General features: G+C 39.1%; 1 protein-coding gene across 1 annotated transcript in view; it reads left to right on the forward strand.

The window, feature by feature from the left end:
- gcm (glial cells missing) overlaps positions 1–18446 on the forward strand; it is an 80873-nt gene that overhangs the window by 45692 nt on the left and 16735 nt on the right. The window lies entirely within an intron of this gene.

The raw sequence follows: 18446 nt of genomic DNA on the forward strand, positions 1-18446 counted from the left end.
CCGGGTTCGATTCCCGTCCGGGTCGGGGATTTTAACCTCCATTGGTTAATTCCAGTGGCCCGGGGCTGGGTGTTTGTGATATCCCCAACATCCCTGCAACTCACACACCACACATAACACTAACCTCCACCACATTAACACGCAGTTACCTACGCATGGCAGATGCCGCCCACCCTCATTAGAGGGTCTGTCTTACAAGGGCTACACTCGGCTAGAAATAGTCGTACGAAATTAAAAAAAAAAACTTTTGGATGAGCTTTCTTCCTTGTTTCCTTCCTTTATTCTTTGGCGGTGTTGTTGTTTAGAATATTTGCGGTTCAAGTAGACCTACTATCTGACTAAGCAGGAATCGAACTCAACACCTTCGACTCAGTAGGTCAACGCACTGCTGTCAGAGGAACTCAGACCAGTACGCCATGTCAGTGCGTTCGACAGCTTTTTTAAAAGTACTTCCCTATTAAATAGGTAACGGCAAGTTTAATAATAATAATAATAATAATAATAATAATAATAATAATAATAATAATAATAATAATAATAATAATAATAATAATGCCGTTGTGTTGTTGAAGAGTGCCCGCCAAGCGGTTCTACCAGGTTGCCTAATGACGAGCACATACCAAACAGGATTTAAAGAGACGGTGCAGCAAGACGAAAAAGTTGACGCTGTGATGCTGCAGTCAGTTAAGTGGGTTACTGTCACTTTTCTACCTCCATCTCTTGACCGCAGAGTCCGTAGCTCTTCCCAAGATACCAGACTCGAACCCCGCTGAGGGTAGACCTATTAAAATGCTGTAACTCCATGTTCCGTGGCTTCCAGCTCATTCAATAATTCCTAGCGTCTCTTAAACAAATTAATTTAAGATTTTAACTCGTATTTCTCCCGGCAGCCATCCTCGTGGTATAGGGGGTTGCTTCGGGTTTGACTCCTGGCCAGTCAGAGATTTTTACCTTGATCTGATGGCTGGTTCGAAGTCCACTCAGTCTAGGTGATTACAATTGAGGAGTTATCTGACGGTGAGATGGCGACTCCGGTCTAGAAAACCAAGAATGACGGCCGAGATGATTCGTGGAGCCGACCGCACGTAATATTGAGGCATTCGGTCTGGCAGCGGTCGTTTAGTAGGCCAAGGACCATCAGGACTGTTACCCTCCGTCAGATAGCAGGTTTGGGGGCTTAGAGAGGAGTCTTTCTACACTTGGTGTTTGGGTCATCAGTTCATATAATTGTTTGATGCAGCGCTCCATGCTACCCTATCCTATGCTAACCTTCATTTCTTCCTTACCATTACATCTAACTGTTTGCCATATTTATGGCTTGGTGCACCTCTACTGTTCTTACCACCTACACTTCCCTCAAAACTAACTGAAGAAGACTAATCTGTTTGTCATATTCATGCCTTGGTATAGCCCACCTCGACTGTTCTTACCACCTACACTTCCCTCAAAACTAACTGAACAAGTCCCGCGTGTCAAGATGTGTTTTATCATTCTACCTCTTCTTTAGATCAAATTCCCCCAATCCTCTCACCAATTCAAGCCAGATTCGCTTACTTATTGTTTTCTATCTACCCATTTCACTTTCAGCATTCTCCTGTAACACCGCTTTTCAAAACCTTCGTCTTTGTTCCTTTCTGCACTGGTTAACCCATGGTTCACTTCTAAACAACGCAACGCGCAACACAAATGTCTTTTACAAGATGTTTCTAATATGCAAAGGCCTATCTATATTCGTAGTGAGCAAATTTATTCCTTGCTTGACTTAGTCTGAATTGTGTGTCCTCCTTACTCTTGCCATTCTCAGTAAATCTACTACCAGTAACACTATTTGTCTACTCCCTTTTAATACGTCATTTCCTAACTAATATTACCTACTTCTCCTTCCTCCACTCTACTATACTCCCTTACATTTGTTGTCGGTTTGTTTATTTTCATCTTGAAGACCTATTCATCCTTTTACACATATTGTTGAAATTCTGCCAGAAGGATACATTGATAGGTATACTGGGTGGAAGTCAACATTTTGTAGCATTCAGCTCAAGGAAAACCCCTATTCACATTCGCTGCTGTCTGTTTCTGAATGCGTACCTAGGATATCTACTTCTCAGCCCTATCATGATGGGTATTTATCTACTGTGTTAAAAGTCTCCCCTACCGGGCGAGTTGGCCGTGCGCGTAGAGGCGCGCGGCTGTGAGCTTGCATCCGGGAGATAGTAGGTTCGAATCCCACTATCGGCAGCCCTGAAGATGGTTTTCCGTGGTTTCCCATTTTCACACCAGGCAAATGCTGGGGCTGTACCTTAATTAAGGCCACGGCCGCTTCCTTCCAACTCCTAGGCCTTTCCTATCCCATCGTCGCCATAAGACCTATCTGTGTCGGTGCGACGTAAAGCCCCTAGCAAAAAAAAAAAAAAAAAAAAGTCTCCCCTATCCCTTATCGAGACATTCAAACTCTTCAATAGAAGGGTCTATGTGAAAATGGAAGATTCTCTAAAATGCAGACCGTTGCGTGCTCACATCTGCACAGGAAGCCACATGCTGAGTTACGAGATCAATAACTGAGAAGAGCCATAAACTTGCAACTTTCTTGTAGACGATAGAAGTGATTCTAACTTTTATCACCTGATCAATGAATGTTTATATCCTAAATTGTCTCGGAAATGGCCAGGGATTGGTAATGAGAAATCTTAATAATAAGTGATGCAAATGTCTTTGAAATGTGGTGTTACACAAGAATGTTGAATATCAATTGGGTATATCGGATCATAAATTATGACACATTGAGTCCGGATGGTAGGGGAACAACGATATGGGCGAAATTTCACCGGGAGAAGAGATGGATTGACAGAATACATCTTGAGACACCCAGGACTTGTTGATCCGTTAGGGGGGCCAAAACTTGAATATGACAAATGGATCAGACTTGATGTAGAAATGAGGGATTAGCACAGGATACGGTGACATGGAGAGCGGAATCAAATCAGCCGGTGGATTTATGAAACATTAGGCCCGAAAATATCACTAACCTAGAGTCCAAATAGGACTTGCTGGGTATTAGAAGATCACCCATTCATTCACTCCCGTGACCAGGATAATGATAACCTAAGCCTTCCGTAGCAATATTCCAGTCTAAGTCTTGATTTCTAAAACGTATCGTGGTCATCGGCACTTCCTCTCACTGCTGTGTTCTGCATTATCATGAGAAATTTGATTCCGATGAGAAATTAAAAGAAAGAACATAAGGCAACCAGTTTTTTACGTAGGCCTACTTAAAAGTTTAACAATTTGTTTTTTCAACCTGAAAACATGAGCTATTCCTATCATCCGATAGAATTCCGATGATCTCATTTTATCCATAATATTCCATGATTAGTCGTAAGTAGCTGCCAGGGAGGGTGTTATTATTATTATTATTATTATTATTATTATTATTATTATTATTATTATTATTATTATTAGACTACGGTAACTGTCTGATGTAGAGTAAAATGTAGTGATCATTTCATGAATGAAATCTCGTATAAATTGAATACAGTGGGGAAAGTCGGTAGTGGTTATGGTTTTCGTAATGTGTTTTCTTTTCTTTACGTGATTATGATTCTGGTCTATCTGAAATTAGCGTTATGAATTTTGTGACACCATTGTAACCATGGCAACCACGTCAGTAGCGTCATATTCTCACTGTGCGTTGTCTTCCTCTAACGAAGAGCTTGAGATCAGGTCAACCACCTTCTACTCCACAGTCCAGAATTTAAATCCTTGAACTGGCCGGAAAATAAACCCAGGGCCTTGGAATAAGAGACATGCACTTTACTTCCATACCACAGGATTGGATAATAATAATAATAATTCACAAGCCATACCATTCTTTTGTGAATACACTCATTTTTATTTCGACATATTGGAACTCTCTACCTCCCCCGTAGTTGGAGCAAAAGGATGCGTTATCTGAACCCCCTGCATGTTGTAAGAGGCTACTAAGAGAGGAACAATCTGCGGGCCCTACTCGCTCTTTCGTCTTCTAAGCCTCAAAGACATGACTATGATTCTATTCTAGAAGAAAATATACGAGTGCGATAAAGGCTACATCGTAGTTGCGCCTAGAAAAAACGGTATGTAATTAGAACTCTGACCAGAAAGGTTCTGTCATCTATGAACAATATCAGCGAATTTTCCCTTGTAAGTGATACTTGTGCTGCGGGTCAGTATTTCTCCCCTCAACATTGTCACATAGCGGTATTTTGTAGTTTACCATCGCACGAACTAAGGTTTTGACGACGATAGGATAGGGAAGGACTACGATTGGGAAGGAAGAGACCGTGGTCTTAATTAAGGTCAGCCTTATGATTTGCCTGGGCTGAAGATGGGAAACCATGTTCTGGGCTGCCAATTGCATGGAACCCAACCAACTCACTTGGGTATAATTGTTTTAAGGGGAAATAAAACTAGGTAACCATCCTCTCTTAAGAGGAAGAGGTTTTCGATTTTTCGATGAATTAAGGTGCGGTACCATTAAAGAAAGACGAAGGGCGATAAAGGGCGTGTTTAATGAAGACGTCCTAGGTGTCGTAAAACCTAATAGGGTCTACAGTTGGTGTTGGAACAGAGCCAAACTTCACTAATGGAGGGTCAGATAAAAGAAAAAACAAGAGGTGAAAGTGAGGAGCCTTAGAAGAGTAAGTGGAATCAGTATCACACTCAGCTAGGGACCCCGTGGTGACCAACTCAGGCCATCTTTCTTGGATCAGTGGTAGAATACGGTATTGTCTCCAGGAAAAAAAAAGTCCATTCGACACTCCAAGTCGTGCGATGTCGGCATATAAAAGATCTCTGGCGACCCACTTGGTGTTCACCCGACAAAATTAGGCCTAATTAAAACTAAGGCCAAGAGTGATCTGTTTTTCTCAGCCTATTATTATTATTAGGCTATTATTATCATTATTGTTGTTGTTGTTGTTGTACGAAAGTTCAGGCATTTATTCTGGCCAGAATAAGCAGGCAAGAAACATTCAAACCTTAGGAAATACTGTAGGGAGTAAAATCATGAAAATAAACACTTAAGTAATAAAAAAAAATGCCTTAACACTTAACACATCTGCATCATATTTTAGTACTGTACTTGGGAGCCCGCAGCTGCCTTGTGGAGTGAGATTTGTGTAATACGAAATTATCGTTTGTGCGAATGTTATTGTTTATCTATTAAATTTTAATCAGATTAGTCTCTTTATTATTATTATTATTATTATTATTATTATTATTATTATTATTATTATTATTATTATTATTGCAGTACGTTGGAATAATATATTTTTTATTTCCACTGATTAAATTTTAATATGTAAATAACAGCATAAATCTATCCATAACAACTCAAATAAGACAAAAAAGGGGCATCAAATTGTAAATACACGACGCGAGCTAAAGTAAGCAAGAAACGCAGTTTGATAAGTGGTCCTTTCTCTCTGTCTGTCTGTCTGTCTGTCTGTCTGTCTGTCTGTCTGTCTGTCTGTCTGTCTGTCTGTCTGTCTGTCTGTCTGTCTGTCTGTCTGTCTGCCTATTAGGTCATCAGCCCAGACGCTGGTTGGTTCCTCAAATAACACCACCAAAGGTTATAAGGTTATAGGGAAACTGCAAAATCCGATCGCGGCACTAATATGAGGCATACTAAGCAAAATGAGCAGTAAGGTAATTTACCATTGCTTTTCCCCTACCGTTCCGAAATGTACGGTACTATGTACCCGCCCAGATAGAAAAAGCATATTGCTTAACTTCTGGACTCTAATTATCACCCACAAGAAGGGAAATATTGGGAATGTGCCGTGACGGAGGACCTAAAGCCTCCATAATCTCTGGGATACAATTTTCAAGAGTGGTGAGAAAATCCAGCCTCCTGTCTGAATCATGAGGCGGCCACTTGTTACTCGTTTAACGGTAATCCAATTTAGCATGTGTTCTGTATCCTTCTCCCTCTCTCCCCCCCCCCCCAACTCCCACCAGCCTAGAGACAGCTGCATCCTGATTGGCCTCCCCATCCACCCCGTGGCACAACCCTCAGGCCCACATCCTATTGGCTGGACCTAGATTTCACCCAGTCCGCCTGCGCATACACGGAGGCAGGGAGAAGTGCGACTTGAGGAAATGACAGCAATTAATAAAACTTTTCAGATGCTTTGTGAACTTTTAAATGCAGTATTCCACAGCTTTTGCATCGCGACGCTACGTAGGAATATGTGTGTGACTAAAGAACTGAAGTGGCAGTGATTGTTTTACTATCAGATCTCTTCTCATTTCCTGATTTAGTGTGAATTGAAATGATAGTTCTTTTGAAGTGGAGATGCGGAATGAACGGTGCCCACTTGAAACGTGCTGGATGTGATCTTTCGCAGGCGGTTGCTACGGAAGTGAAATTAGATACTAACCTGACGCAGTTATACAGTCTTCGTATGTGTAAGTTTGCCCCTTATATTTCACCACTCACGTTTGGTAGAAACAGACATTTCTTTCTGTGTGCTATGCTCGTCTGGCTGGGAGAACTACTCGGGTGGAACGCTGTGGCCAACAAGCGATCCCACTTATCCCCCAGGAGAGTTTAACTGGCTCCAATATGACATTTTAATACAAGAATTGAGGTTCTTTAATATGTTTGACGTAAGCATCCTTCTCTCGTCGTACTGCACGTGACGCTGATTTAGATTATGAACTGTGGAAGTACAAGGTTAATTTCAGCGAAGCATCTTTTATACTCAGACGGTTTTCATTGTACCACAGCTCAATAAACTCACAAGTCAAACATTACTTAGAGCATACAGTAATACAGGCATAAAAATCATTACCTCACAGTTCAATAAACACAATTATGCGTTATTTAGAAAATAACACAGGCATCAAATAATTAGCTCACAGTTTAATAAACTCAACAGTGTATTGTTTAGAACATAACAAAGATAACAAGTAATTAGCCAGAGCTCAATTGATAGGCCTAATGCATTATTTAGAACATAATATAGGCATAAACGCATGTGAACTAAACCACATCATTGTCAGATAACAACATATGAATTCAAAACATTACAGACATAACATCCTGTGACATTCGAAGCTCTAAATACGCTGATGAACTGAAATAAATATTCAGATTATGATCAAGAAAATGAGAAGATAAGATTATAGCTTTTAAAATCAAAATCTAGATACAAAGTTGTGTAATATTTCTAACCTGCTATGATCTCAAATAAATTGATCAAATTACAACAGATTAAATTTATGATATTTTACATGTCTACATCTCAGATATAGGCCTACCATCATATTGATACACTTTGTAAGTGACTGTTTAGTGGAGGTTTGTTTTCTGAGAGAATAAATGACCTTGTCCATCAGTCTTGTTTTGTTTGGGTGGCCTAATATTCGAGATGTGCATGGACAACCCTGGAGGAAAACAATTCCAGTCAAGCTGTGTGCGATCCGGGAACTAGCTAGGTCTATTCGAATACTTCTGCGACCCATTGGCCTATTCCACTCACATCAGTCGACTTCCCATGGGCAATACTTGAGACGTATAATTGCTATAGATTTGTTCAGGCTTTTTGTTCATATTATTTAGCTTTAAAACAAACATACTACAATAGTTTGCATAAAAGTACAATACTTCTTCAATTATTTCAATTTCGAATTGCTACGTCATTATCCGTCAGTAATGACCTTGTTTTCACTATGTCACTTCTCATAGTTGAAGAAGAAGACAGTTCCAAAAAAAGAGAATCTTACAGGAAACTCATAGATTAAATGAATAAAATTATTACATTTCTGAAATGTAAGATAATCAAGACAACACTAGCAAAGCGTAGCAACTGAAATGGAGAATAACATATTTCCGTGTTTTAGTTGAATCCTCTCATTTATTTACGTTTACATCTGATCTGCATTTAGGTGGCAGATTCCCTATCTACTGTCTACCTAGTCTTTTTTAAATAAAGCGTTGTAGCTATCGTGTTTCTTTCCTCGACAAATATGTTTACGACGAAAAAATAACATATCAAACACTGTTTACCACACGTATCTGTGTAACTTATTTGATTGTATAGAAGACTTATCGTGAGACATAACAAGGTAGCCCTCTAATAAGTTTATGTTTATTCACCATCTGTCGGCTACGGCATCCCTCCCAGTTGAAACTATCTCTAGAACCAGTCTGGTGGAACGTAATTTGACACTATATCTTAAACATCTTTAACCGTATTTGCATTGAGTTTTGACACACAGTGATGCAAAGGACTGAATGCATCTGGTAAGGAAAGCGTGCCTTCTATTTTTTTTCTATAACGAAAGAATCCCTCACCATGGCACTCGCACGACACTCCATTGCTATTCTAAATAAACCCGGACTGCTCTGGAGCAGTCTGGTTCTTGCATCGACGAATAGAGCATTTCTTCATGATAGCTTAGAGTAGTTATTCCGCTGGTCTCTTCATTTACAATAATCTCTATCTTCCTTCAGACACCAAGAGTAGCCTACTTCTCAAAGAACATTTCTTTAAGCAACTTTTCTTTAAATGTCACGTCAAATATTTATGAAATTCCAAAAAGTGCCAGGACACACAAGGCACTCCACTTCCGATCCATTTCTTCTCTTCTTACTGGAAAGATAAACATATTGTACCGTTTTGACCAGTCGCATATTGGGTGCAATATATGCAAAGTAAAGCACTAAACACAAAACGTAGGTAAGCTTGCTGGACTGATGTGGAATGTAAACCACTGAAACACACAGCTGTCTTCAAAAAGGAACAGGAAGTGGTTACACCAGGACAAAGGGCAGTGACCAAAGAACACGGTAACATGTATAACCGTGACTAAATGCTGCTTGCTTGTTGATATATCGATGGTGGGAGGTAACGAGCGCAATTTGAGGATGAACATACATTTCAGAAAATATATGATTTCTCTGAAACCACGTGTACGCTACGTGATTGAGCGTTTGGAACAGTGTTGAAAATAATGACTTATTTGATACGATTGGCTCTTTTTATGACTCCTCAGCACTTCGTTTCAATATTTTAAAACATCACAATATTCCAAAAAGTAAAGCAAACACTCCCATTAGTCTTTTTCTCACTCCTGTTGAAACCAGAGTTCTTTTTCTAATGGATGAACTACCACGTGACTGACACAGATTTTAGAAAAACTCAAATTTTAATTTTTAAACTTAGTCTATATACACCGTTTGTCGTTTACCGCCTGTAACCCCTAAGGTTTTCATTAAATATGTCCATTTAGGTTCACCCTCATCCTCTGTGGAATTCAGCAAAATTCTGAGTGAATCATCCAATTAAATTATGAAACAGGAGGTTAAGGAGCAGCTTCATTCTTAGTTTATTCGCTAAGAGATTAAGTAATGCTACTCAAAGAACACACGTCATGTGAGGTGCAGTGCTGTCTCAACTACGCTGACTGGTGTGTATCCTACATCTCTTCACTAAAATGGAAATACCATTAGGTTTTAAGTGAACTACTGGAAATTTTTGCACGAAAATTGATACAAATGCGGAGGATCTGATCTATCAGGTGAATCTAAAAATTGAAATTTATACATTTTCTCCCAATCCCGCCCCCCCCCCCGAAAAAGTTATTTTGTTGAAATTTCCTAAAATCCACCCGGGTGGTTTTTATACCCAATAGTGTCCCAGAAATAAACACGTCTGCTCACTATACTCATTACCATTCAAGTACGAAACAAATTCAGCCGCAATAAGCAATAGTTTTCTTTGATCATTTTCGGCTTACGGGTTCCCCGCCTCTTGGTTGGAACAAAGTATGCATTGGATGAATGACAGTGGGCGCACATTTCACATTTAAATTTGGTACGGGATAAACGTTGCGTATAGTCCAATTGAACGGTAATATTTTTTACATATATCTTATGGCTACGGGTCATCTGAAATTAGTGATACAAAATGTGTGACGCAATGTTACCTAGCAACCGTGCAGGCTGTGATGTGAAGTATTGATGGATGGCCATGACTGAGGCATATAGAGGGCTCTTTTATCAAAGAAGCCTCATCTCATGACACTCTAGAGAACTGATTATTTTACGAGTCATGATAGTTTCATAGGCCCTGGATCAGCTTCCCAGTTTCTATGCACTGAATCCTACAGTTACAGACTCCAGATTCCATACATGTGTGTCTCGAAAACGATTTGTTAGATGCAAAGAAATTAATATTTATCAATTTGAGTTTCATGTTTAACAAAGTTTTTGTTTTAACGTCCCACTAACTACTCATGATTTTGGAGGGAGTTTCATTTATTGAAAGACATATTCCCAAAGGGAAATCTGACAGCATTTTTCTGTGACAGTCTCTTACCCATGCACACATATGTGGGATACACAATAATGAGAAGTAAGCCCAGCTTTACGTTCGGATGTCCTTCCTTACGCCAACGCTATGTGGAGGAATGTCTTCATCGTTACGTATTTCTTATAATATATTTCTGGTGACTTTATTTCCCTGAACTAAAGCAATTCTTCCGTACCAGAAGATGTCGTTCGAATTCCTGTTTAAAATTCCTTGGAATGTTCTTCAGCTGGGGTTGAGGATTGGAAACGAAGCACTGGTTTAACTATTGGTGTGGTATGAAATATATGAACGTGTCAGGAATGCTGTTTGTAATGTGGCGTCCTCTGCCATGAATCGTAAACAGTGAGCTGAGAATGTCTCAAGATAAATACCGCCTACTCATAACGTGTTTCTATTACCATAAACCATGCCATTAGTATGTTCCCAATTCCGAGAAGCGGTCGCGCTGCTGCCAGAGTTGTTTCTTGTGGCCTTTAGCAGCCCAAGGCCTTCCACTCGAGACAAGCAAGGCCTACTGATGACTTACCATCGCCAAGCCGTACTATAAACACAGCCTCTCCATTCATAGCCCCGTGCGCGGGACCAAACCGGTTCCTCTTCGTCACTGCCGGCTTGCCCGTCAATGAAACCACAGCAAACGCCTACTAAACCGACAACCTTTCTAACAGACCTGTGTAACGGGTCAGTATAGGCTGCAGGCGCTCAGCTGATTAACTGTATGTTAGAGAACACCGAAGGAAACGATGGTAAAACAGTGAAGACAGAAGACGTTTACACAATGATCTGAGAAATTTAAGCGCTAAATATTTGCTCTCTAAGGCAAAGATATGATCATTAGATCGTGCATTTGGTCTCTGTACCGATTTCAAAGTAGGCTGCATGTTTCAAGCAAGCGAGCTATTAGTTTTACATGATCATAGCTACGGGAGTCCGGCTCCATGACTAAATGGCTAGCGTGCTAGCCTTTGGTCACAGAGGTCCCGGGTTCGATTTCCACCAGGGGCGGAAATTTTAACCATAATTGGGTAATTCCACTGGCACGGGGGGCTGAGTGTATGTGTCGTCTTCATCACTCTTTCATCCCCATCACGACGCGCAGGTCGCCTGCGAGCGTCCAATCAAAAGACCTCATCTGGCGAGCCGAACTTGTCCTCGGACACTCCCGAAACTAAAAGCCATACGCCATTTCATTTCATAGGTATGGGAGTTGATGTTCTAAATGATTATCTTCGCACATGGTGGCAACAATCTTCCACTTCGGTCCGTAGCTGTTCATGACGAGATTGCGCTGCTGATTTTCACTACGGTGTGGTGCAGGGCTGCAAATCCATTCCCCTTCTGCCACATATTTCTCTACATGTCTTGATTTGATATAATACCAATGTCCGCCTCCCTAGCTATTAACTGCTGTTCTTAGAGCCTCGGGTTCGATTTCCGGTATTGACAGAGATTTAAGAATGTTTGGAATAATGGAAAATGGTTAAAACGGTACATACAGCTCAACTTCATTCGAGGTGTACCAGAGAAGAGCATATCACTGAATCCTAACGAAGTTCACTGCTTCTTTAAACCAGGAAATCTCCTGCAATTCCAGTAAATAACATAAAGTTATAACCCTGGTATCCATACTCTTTATTTTGCTACGGATTAAAGGTGAAGTGATCATTTCAGAAGTCTGCGGTGGTATGTGAAGTGAAGAGGCGTGTGAAACCCATAAATAAGTTGCCTACGTTATGAAAAACCTAACTTTCGAAACTTTTCGATACAGGTAGAGGGAGGAAAGTCCAGTTGTCCGAACAGTAGTAGTGGTTATGACCAGGAAGAATGGGGTCTAGAGAAAGAAACTTATGTGCAATACCGCTCAGAAGTTTAAGAGTATCATAGTCTATAAATTGGCTTCTAGCGGATTAGGTCCCGCTGAGGGCTGGTAAGTGAGGAAAGTTGTATGCATTCGCTCCTGTGAGGAGTGGGAAAACTATACAGAAAGCTCCTTCTGGATTACAAATAACTGCGAGGCGTTTCATTCTAACCTGAACGGTTTGTTCTATTCCACCCACACATAATTGAATTGATTAAAGTTTTAAAAATATTCAATCGTTTTTTATTTCCTCTAGAATCTTCCTGCAGCATTTTCAGATTGCCATGATAGACTAATAAGATATACAAAGTATCGAATAAAAGAAAAATTAATTATATTAAAGTAAATATTATGATATATCACTAAGTATGTTAATGTGCCATTATGGTTGCTAAATATGTCAATAAAACCACTAGGAGAAATCAGCGAAGAATTCAGGGATAGTCCCCCTCGCTCTTATTAAACTAAGACAGTAATGGACTGGAGTAGTTTTCTAATATTTAGAAAATATGATGCCTACAATACCAGACCAAACTCAATGAAATAAAGGTGACACTTCATGGCATTCGAATGTGATCTTAAACTATTTATCACTACGGAACACTCAAAGGAGAGAACTAGGGATGCAGAGAGGTACAATACGACCAACAAAGAGAAGGAAATGGAATATATCGTAGTTGCACCCAGGAAATGTGATAACATTTCAGCTTAGAACTCTGACCAGAAAGGTTCAGTATTGCATGAACTGCATCGACGAATTCTGGTTCTAAGTGATACGTGTGCTGCGGGTCAGCATTGCATGCACTGTAGAGACGAATCATGGTTCTAAGGGATGTGTGTGCTGCGGGTCAGTATTTCTCCGCTCAACATTGTCACATAACGGTATTCCGAGACACAACGACGATATCCTCCACTTCATAATATGTTATGGATTTCAGTATCTCCAAGTTATTGTTTCACACTGGTGACATGTGAGGAAAGCTACGCAGTTTACAGTAAAGTGTAGGAAATTACTGGCACTCGTGTGCGGTTACATCCCGTGGATTGTGATGCAAGAGGATATCCGTGAATGTGGCTATGTGCCGATTTTTTTTGTAGGTCTCACAACTTGCGACCAGGGCTCCTAGCTGAGTCTAGATTTATTTCCAATTATGATAGGCTACTTTCTACCGTCTGACCCAATTCACCCCTGTGAGTGGGGGCACACAATATATGCACGACCTATTGGTCACCCAGTAGGGGTTCAGGTTCTCAGTCATCTGATAGATTCTTATTCTTCTTCCTCCGCTTTCCCAACATCTGTGGGGTCTCGGGTGCGAACTGTGTCGCACATGTGGATCTGGCCCTGTTTTATGGCCGGATTCCCTTCCTGATGCCAACCTAATATGGAGGGATGTAATTAGGCTATTATTGCGTGTTTCTGTGGTGGTTGGTAGTGTAGTGTGTTGTCTGAATATGGAGAGGAACGTATTGGGACAAACACCCAGTCACAGACCATAAGAATTAATCAGACGCGATTAAAATCCCCGTCCCGGCCGGGAATCGAACCCGGGACCCTCTGAACCGAACTCCTCAACGCTAACAAGCCAATGGGTCGGACAGTCACCTTATAAATTAATTTATTAATATAATATACAAGAGAGAAAGAGTCCCGTTACAGCAGACTCTACAAATAAATACATAAAATCACTAACCAATACAAACAAAATATAATAGGCTTTACAAACAGACAATACAATACAGGAACATTACAATGATACATTTACAACATTGTCTATTAATAAATTGTGGACAAACTGTGGTTTCACATTGTCGAAAATAATAATGTCAACGACGATTATAGTAATGAGATACTGAACCCATGACCTTTGACCCAAGGGTTCAGTACAGAGATAAAGTGTCCGACATCATAATATATTGCAGAGGTAACACTGACTTACAAGGGGTGGGTATCTGATATGATGTTTACTGTTTCTAGTGCAGTTTTTAATGTTGATTTTAAATATGGAAACCGCTTTGTTCTATCACGTCAGGTTTTTAAGATGTTGCCGAAGATTTATTTTTCAGGGAATAGCGTTCATCTAAAATTGTGTGGTGCATTTTCACTAATCTTAGCTAAAGTCATGTCCATTAGCACTCCATTTAACAATCAGTGTTCTAGAGAACATTCTGCCTGTGAGTTGTTTTTATATATTTTATTGCTAAATATACGTAAACGGTTGATGTCGTATATCTCATGCACGGTGGGAGATACATACAAATGGTTTGAATATTTTGAATCACCATGTTTCAGTTGTCTTACAACGCGTTTTGGATACCAAGATATCCGCCGAAAGTCATTTTTCTTGATCAGTGTAATATATATTTGCATTCACTTACTAAATATCTCTTTAATTAAACACGAAAATTTGGAAAATTCAAGTCAAAATCAATGTATATTCCATGTAATATTAAATTATTAAATGTTTTACACATCCTCATTAGTGGTGAATTCTTGTGATATCAATGAAATGTGTACCGTAGCCATAAATTGGATCTTCTGTCATTAAAGCTTAATTGCTCCAAAATAGTGCTGTTGTTTGTTATGCCATTTATAGTTTTATATAGAAACATATTTCTCTACGGTTATTTGAGGACACATAATTTCATTCATTTATCAGATTTCTGTTTGATATTGTTTCCTTATACGATGAGCGATTGCAATGCTTGAAGTATAGATATCTTAAACAAATAATCCGTGGACTCAATAATTTAATGATATAAGATTTACAGAACGCTATTCGAACCTACGTTGTATTAAGGAATCAAATAGCGCTGATATGGAGCAAATATGATTATAGGCCTTATCATTGCAACATCTTATAATAAATCCCAGTAGTTTACATATCTCATTACAAATGTTTACGAATTACACGATATAGATGGAATGTATAAATTGATATGCATGCAGCCTAAATGAAATCAAATACAGTGGCGTAAATTCAGACTTGCACACTCCTGGCAAATTTTTAGTTTCTCTACCTGACATCCATTATTATTTATTTGATAATATGTACGAATTATTTGTATACCCGGACAAGGTTTTCTGCTGTTGACCTTGGTCTTTCGCTCCATCTCAAAAGCCTAAGATGTAGTGGAGCGTTATCCGGAAACGTGCCCATAACGCTGCCAGCATTTCCTCGCTGGATATCAATTCCTATCCGCTGCCTCAGGAATTTCGTTCAGGAAGAGTCTCCAGTAATATACCCTGTATATTTGAAATATACAGCACTAATTAAAAGTTATATGAAAATTGAATTTATTTGCACCTTAATCTTTTTCAATTGTGTAAATTAAAGTCTACAAAAACATGGTACATTTTCCTGAGAGTAATAGATTGAAAGTTAGTGAAATGTTTTCTTGAATATGTTTACTACAATTGTGTGTGTAACTACAGTTGCACCCACATTTGTACGAACTAAACATTGTGTTTACCTGACAAAATTAATTAAAATTCAGTCGTCGATCGCTCAGCAGACATCTGGTAGAATAAAATGGGAACGCATAGGCAGCCAGAATGACGTCAAATTAAAGTGCCTGCGCACTGTGGCATTATCATTATTATTATTATTATTATTATTATTATTATTATTATTATTATTATTATTATTATTATTATTATTATTATTATTATTATTATAGCAGAAAATGTCTACATTGGATCACGATGGTTCCTTTCAAATTTTCTCTCGTAATAGTTTTCCTTCTCATGGAGAGTTGACTTTTTCTTTCTCTTCAATGAAAGAGTTTTATAGATTTCAAATGCATGTCTACGAAACGATACATACTTTAAAAAAACGATATTATATCTTAGCTGCAAAGCGTATTTCAATTAGTGCAAGTGACACGACAATTTCTAATCCAAAAACCAATTTTTGAACAAATCCAAGCTCCCGCTTGTCAATGACACAAACTTTTAATGTATTGTCACATTAAACGATAAACTACTACAATTTGCTTTATGTCACACCGACACAGAGAGGTCTTATGGCGACGATGGGATAGGAAAGCGATAGCAAGCGACTGTGGCCTTAATTAAGGCATAGCCCCAGCATTTGACTGGTGTGAAAATGAGAAATCATGGAAAACCAACTTTCAGGGATGCCGACGATGGGGTTTGAACCCACTACCTCCCGAATGCAAGTGACTCACTTGCTCAGTAGGATAAATCACGTGGCTTTATTTACAACCTGACAACGTCATCAATTAGAAGGCAATAATAGACAACAATGTGTTAAATGTATTATCACAAAGCACAGCACTAAACTGTAATAAAATTGTACCTACCTGAGGAGAAAATCAATGAATACCAGAATACACAGCGTATGTTTTGTTTCCGCGTGTTTGGTTTAGACTAGGTTCTACTATAATTCGCAATAAAATGCAGTGGGCATCGGCTTAAAAGTAGATTTCCGTCATCCTAAAAAAAATTCTGGTTCTTCAAAACCGGCTTATAAAGGTATTTTTTTACACATAAATCACTCCGTTCTGATTTTAAGATATCCGAATGTACAGGTTTTCTTATTATATAAGGTAGTCTACATGATTTACGGATTTTACTCTAGTACACTACTATTCGTCTAAAACATTTAGCTTCATGCTTTCGACTTTTTATTTTTTTATTTTAAAGAACTAGCAGTGAATGAGTCATGGACATAACCTTTACAGTTGCACACCTGACAGGAAAAAATACCGACAGGTGCACATTTCTCGTTTGAGATCGCTGTTCGATAATGTTTTCCATGGGTGAGTCGGAGCCTTTCATATGACTTGGGCACCAATAAATATTATCGATTGAAAAGGTCGGCCAGACCAAAATTCTTCTTGTTAGATAGGCCTACTTGGGGTCGGCAATATAGCACAATTTTATGGCCGCATGCCTTCCCTGATGTGCTTGCTACTGCGCGTTTTTGCAGTATGGTGTGTTGCCTACCTTATGTTAGCGGCCGTGAAGTGAGCTAGACCGAACGTGGGCCGTTAGTATTAACCGGTCAGAGGCGCTTTTTTCAATTTAAGTGAACGGGAAGTAACTAGCGAAGCTTACAATTTTGAGTGTGGAAAGGAGTCTAATTTCTCATACTATGGAATAAACGAATTCATATCTTTTCCATGACGTTTACCTCCCGCCAACTACTTGTACGGTTTCCGGAGACGCCGAGGTGCAGTAATTTTGTCCTGCAGGAGTTGTTTCAACTGCCAGTAAATCTATCACTGGACGGAGCCGGGATCCAACCCGTGTCAACATCAAAAGACCTTCTAGAATCGTATTGAATTTGTAATCCTCGAAGGTTAGAGATGTAAAGGCACAGCCATTTTCAGATTGAATTACCTCATACGAGAACAAAACTTCATTGACAGACTGATCACTGCAAATTTCATTGTACAAGGTCAAGTGTTGACGTATCCTCAGAAAATGTTCAAGATCTTGCAATTTTTTTAAATATTCCAGAAAATACGAAATTAGGTGGAAATCTTTCGACTCTTTTCGTCCCGACCAAAACGCCTTTTTTGTACAAGAACTGAATGATGCCATGTTGTATTCGCTTGGACATAAGCATTGCTTCAAGATTTTCCTCTGATTACCGGACGCTGTTTTAATTAATTAATTAATTTTTATTTATTTATTTATTTATTTATTTATTTATTTATTTATTTATTTATTTATTTATTTATTTATTTATTTATTTATTTATTTATTTACTTGGCTTCTTTCAAGTGGCGAAGTTAGGGTGTTTGTCCATCTCTGACAGTTAACGACATTTACCACACATTAACCTATAATCTAGCAGAGTTGCATTAAACCAACACTTACAGTGATTAAGAGGATTAAAATGGAATACTATACATTAACTAATATGAAACGGTATTGCTCAGACCCACAGCCAGAAAATAAAATAACACAACTATCAAATATGTAGGTCTACATTTACGAGAGAAACACAAACCTTCGCCACTCACACGATCAGCTGTGCAGTGCAAACGTCAGTCGGTAGCTTTCAGCAGGTAATCTCGGCGACATCTTTTCAATTTACCTAATGTCCCTGAGTGGTAGGGAATTCCAATGTCTGCAAACGGTGACAGTAAAAGAATTGTTATACGTAGATGAATGGTGAAGAGGAATAGCACGAGGGTTACAATCAAAGTGAAAATTAGAGGAAATGTATTGAGATAAGTTGTTATGTAGGAGTTCG

Source organism: Anabrus simplex, chromosome 4, assembly GCF_040414725.1.
Source record: "Anabrus simplex isolate iqAnaSimp1 chromosome 4, ASM4041472v1, whole genome shotgun sequence".
In the NCBI taxonomy this organism is placed as follows: Eukaryota; Metazoa; Arthropoda; class Insecta; order Orthoptera; family Tettigoniidae; genus Anabrus; species Anabrus simplex.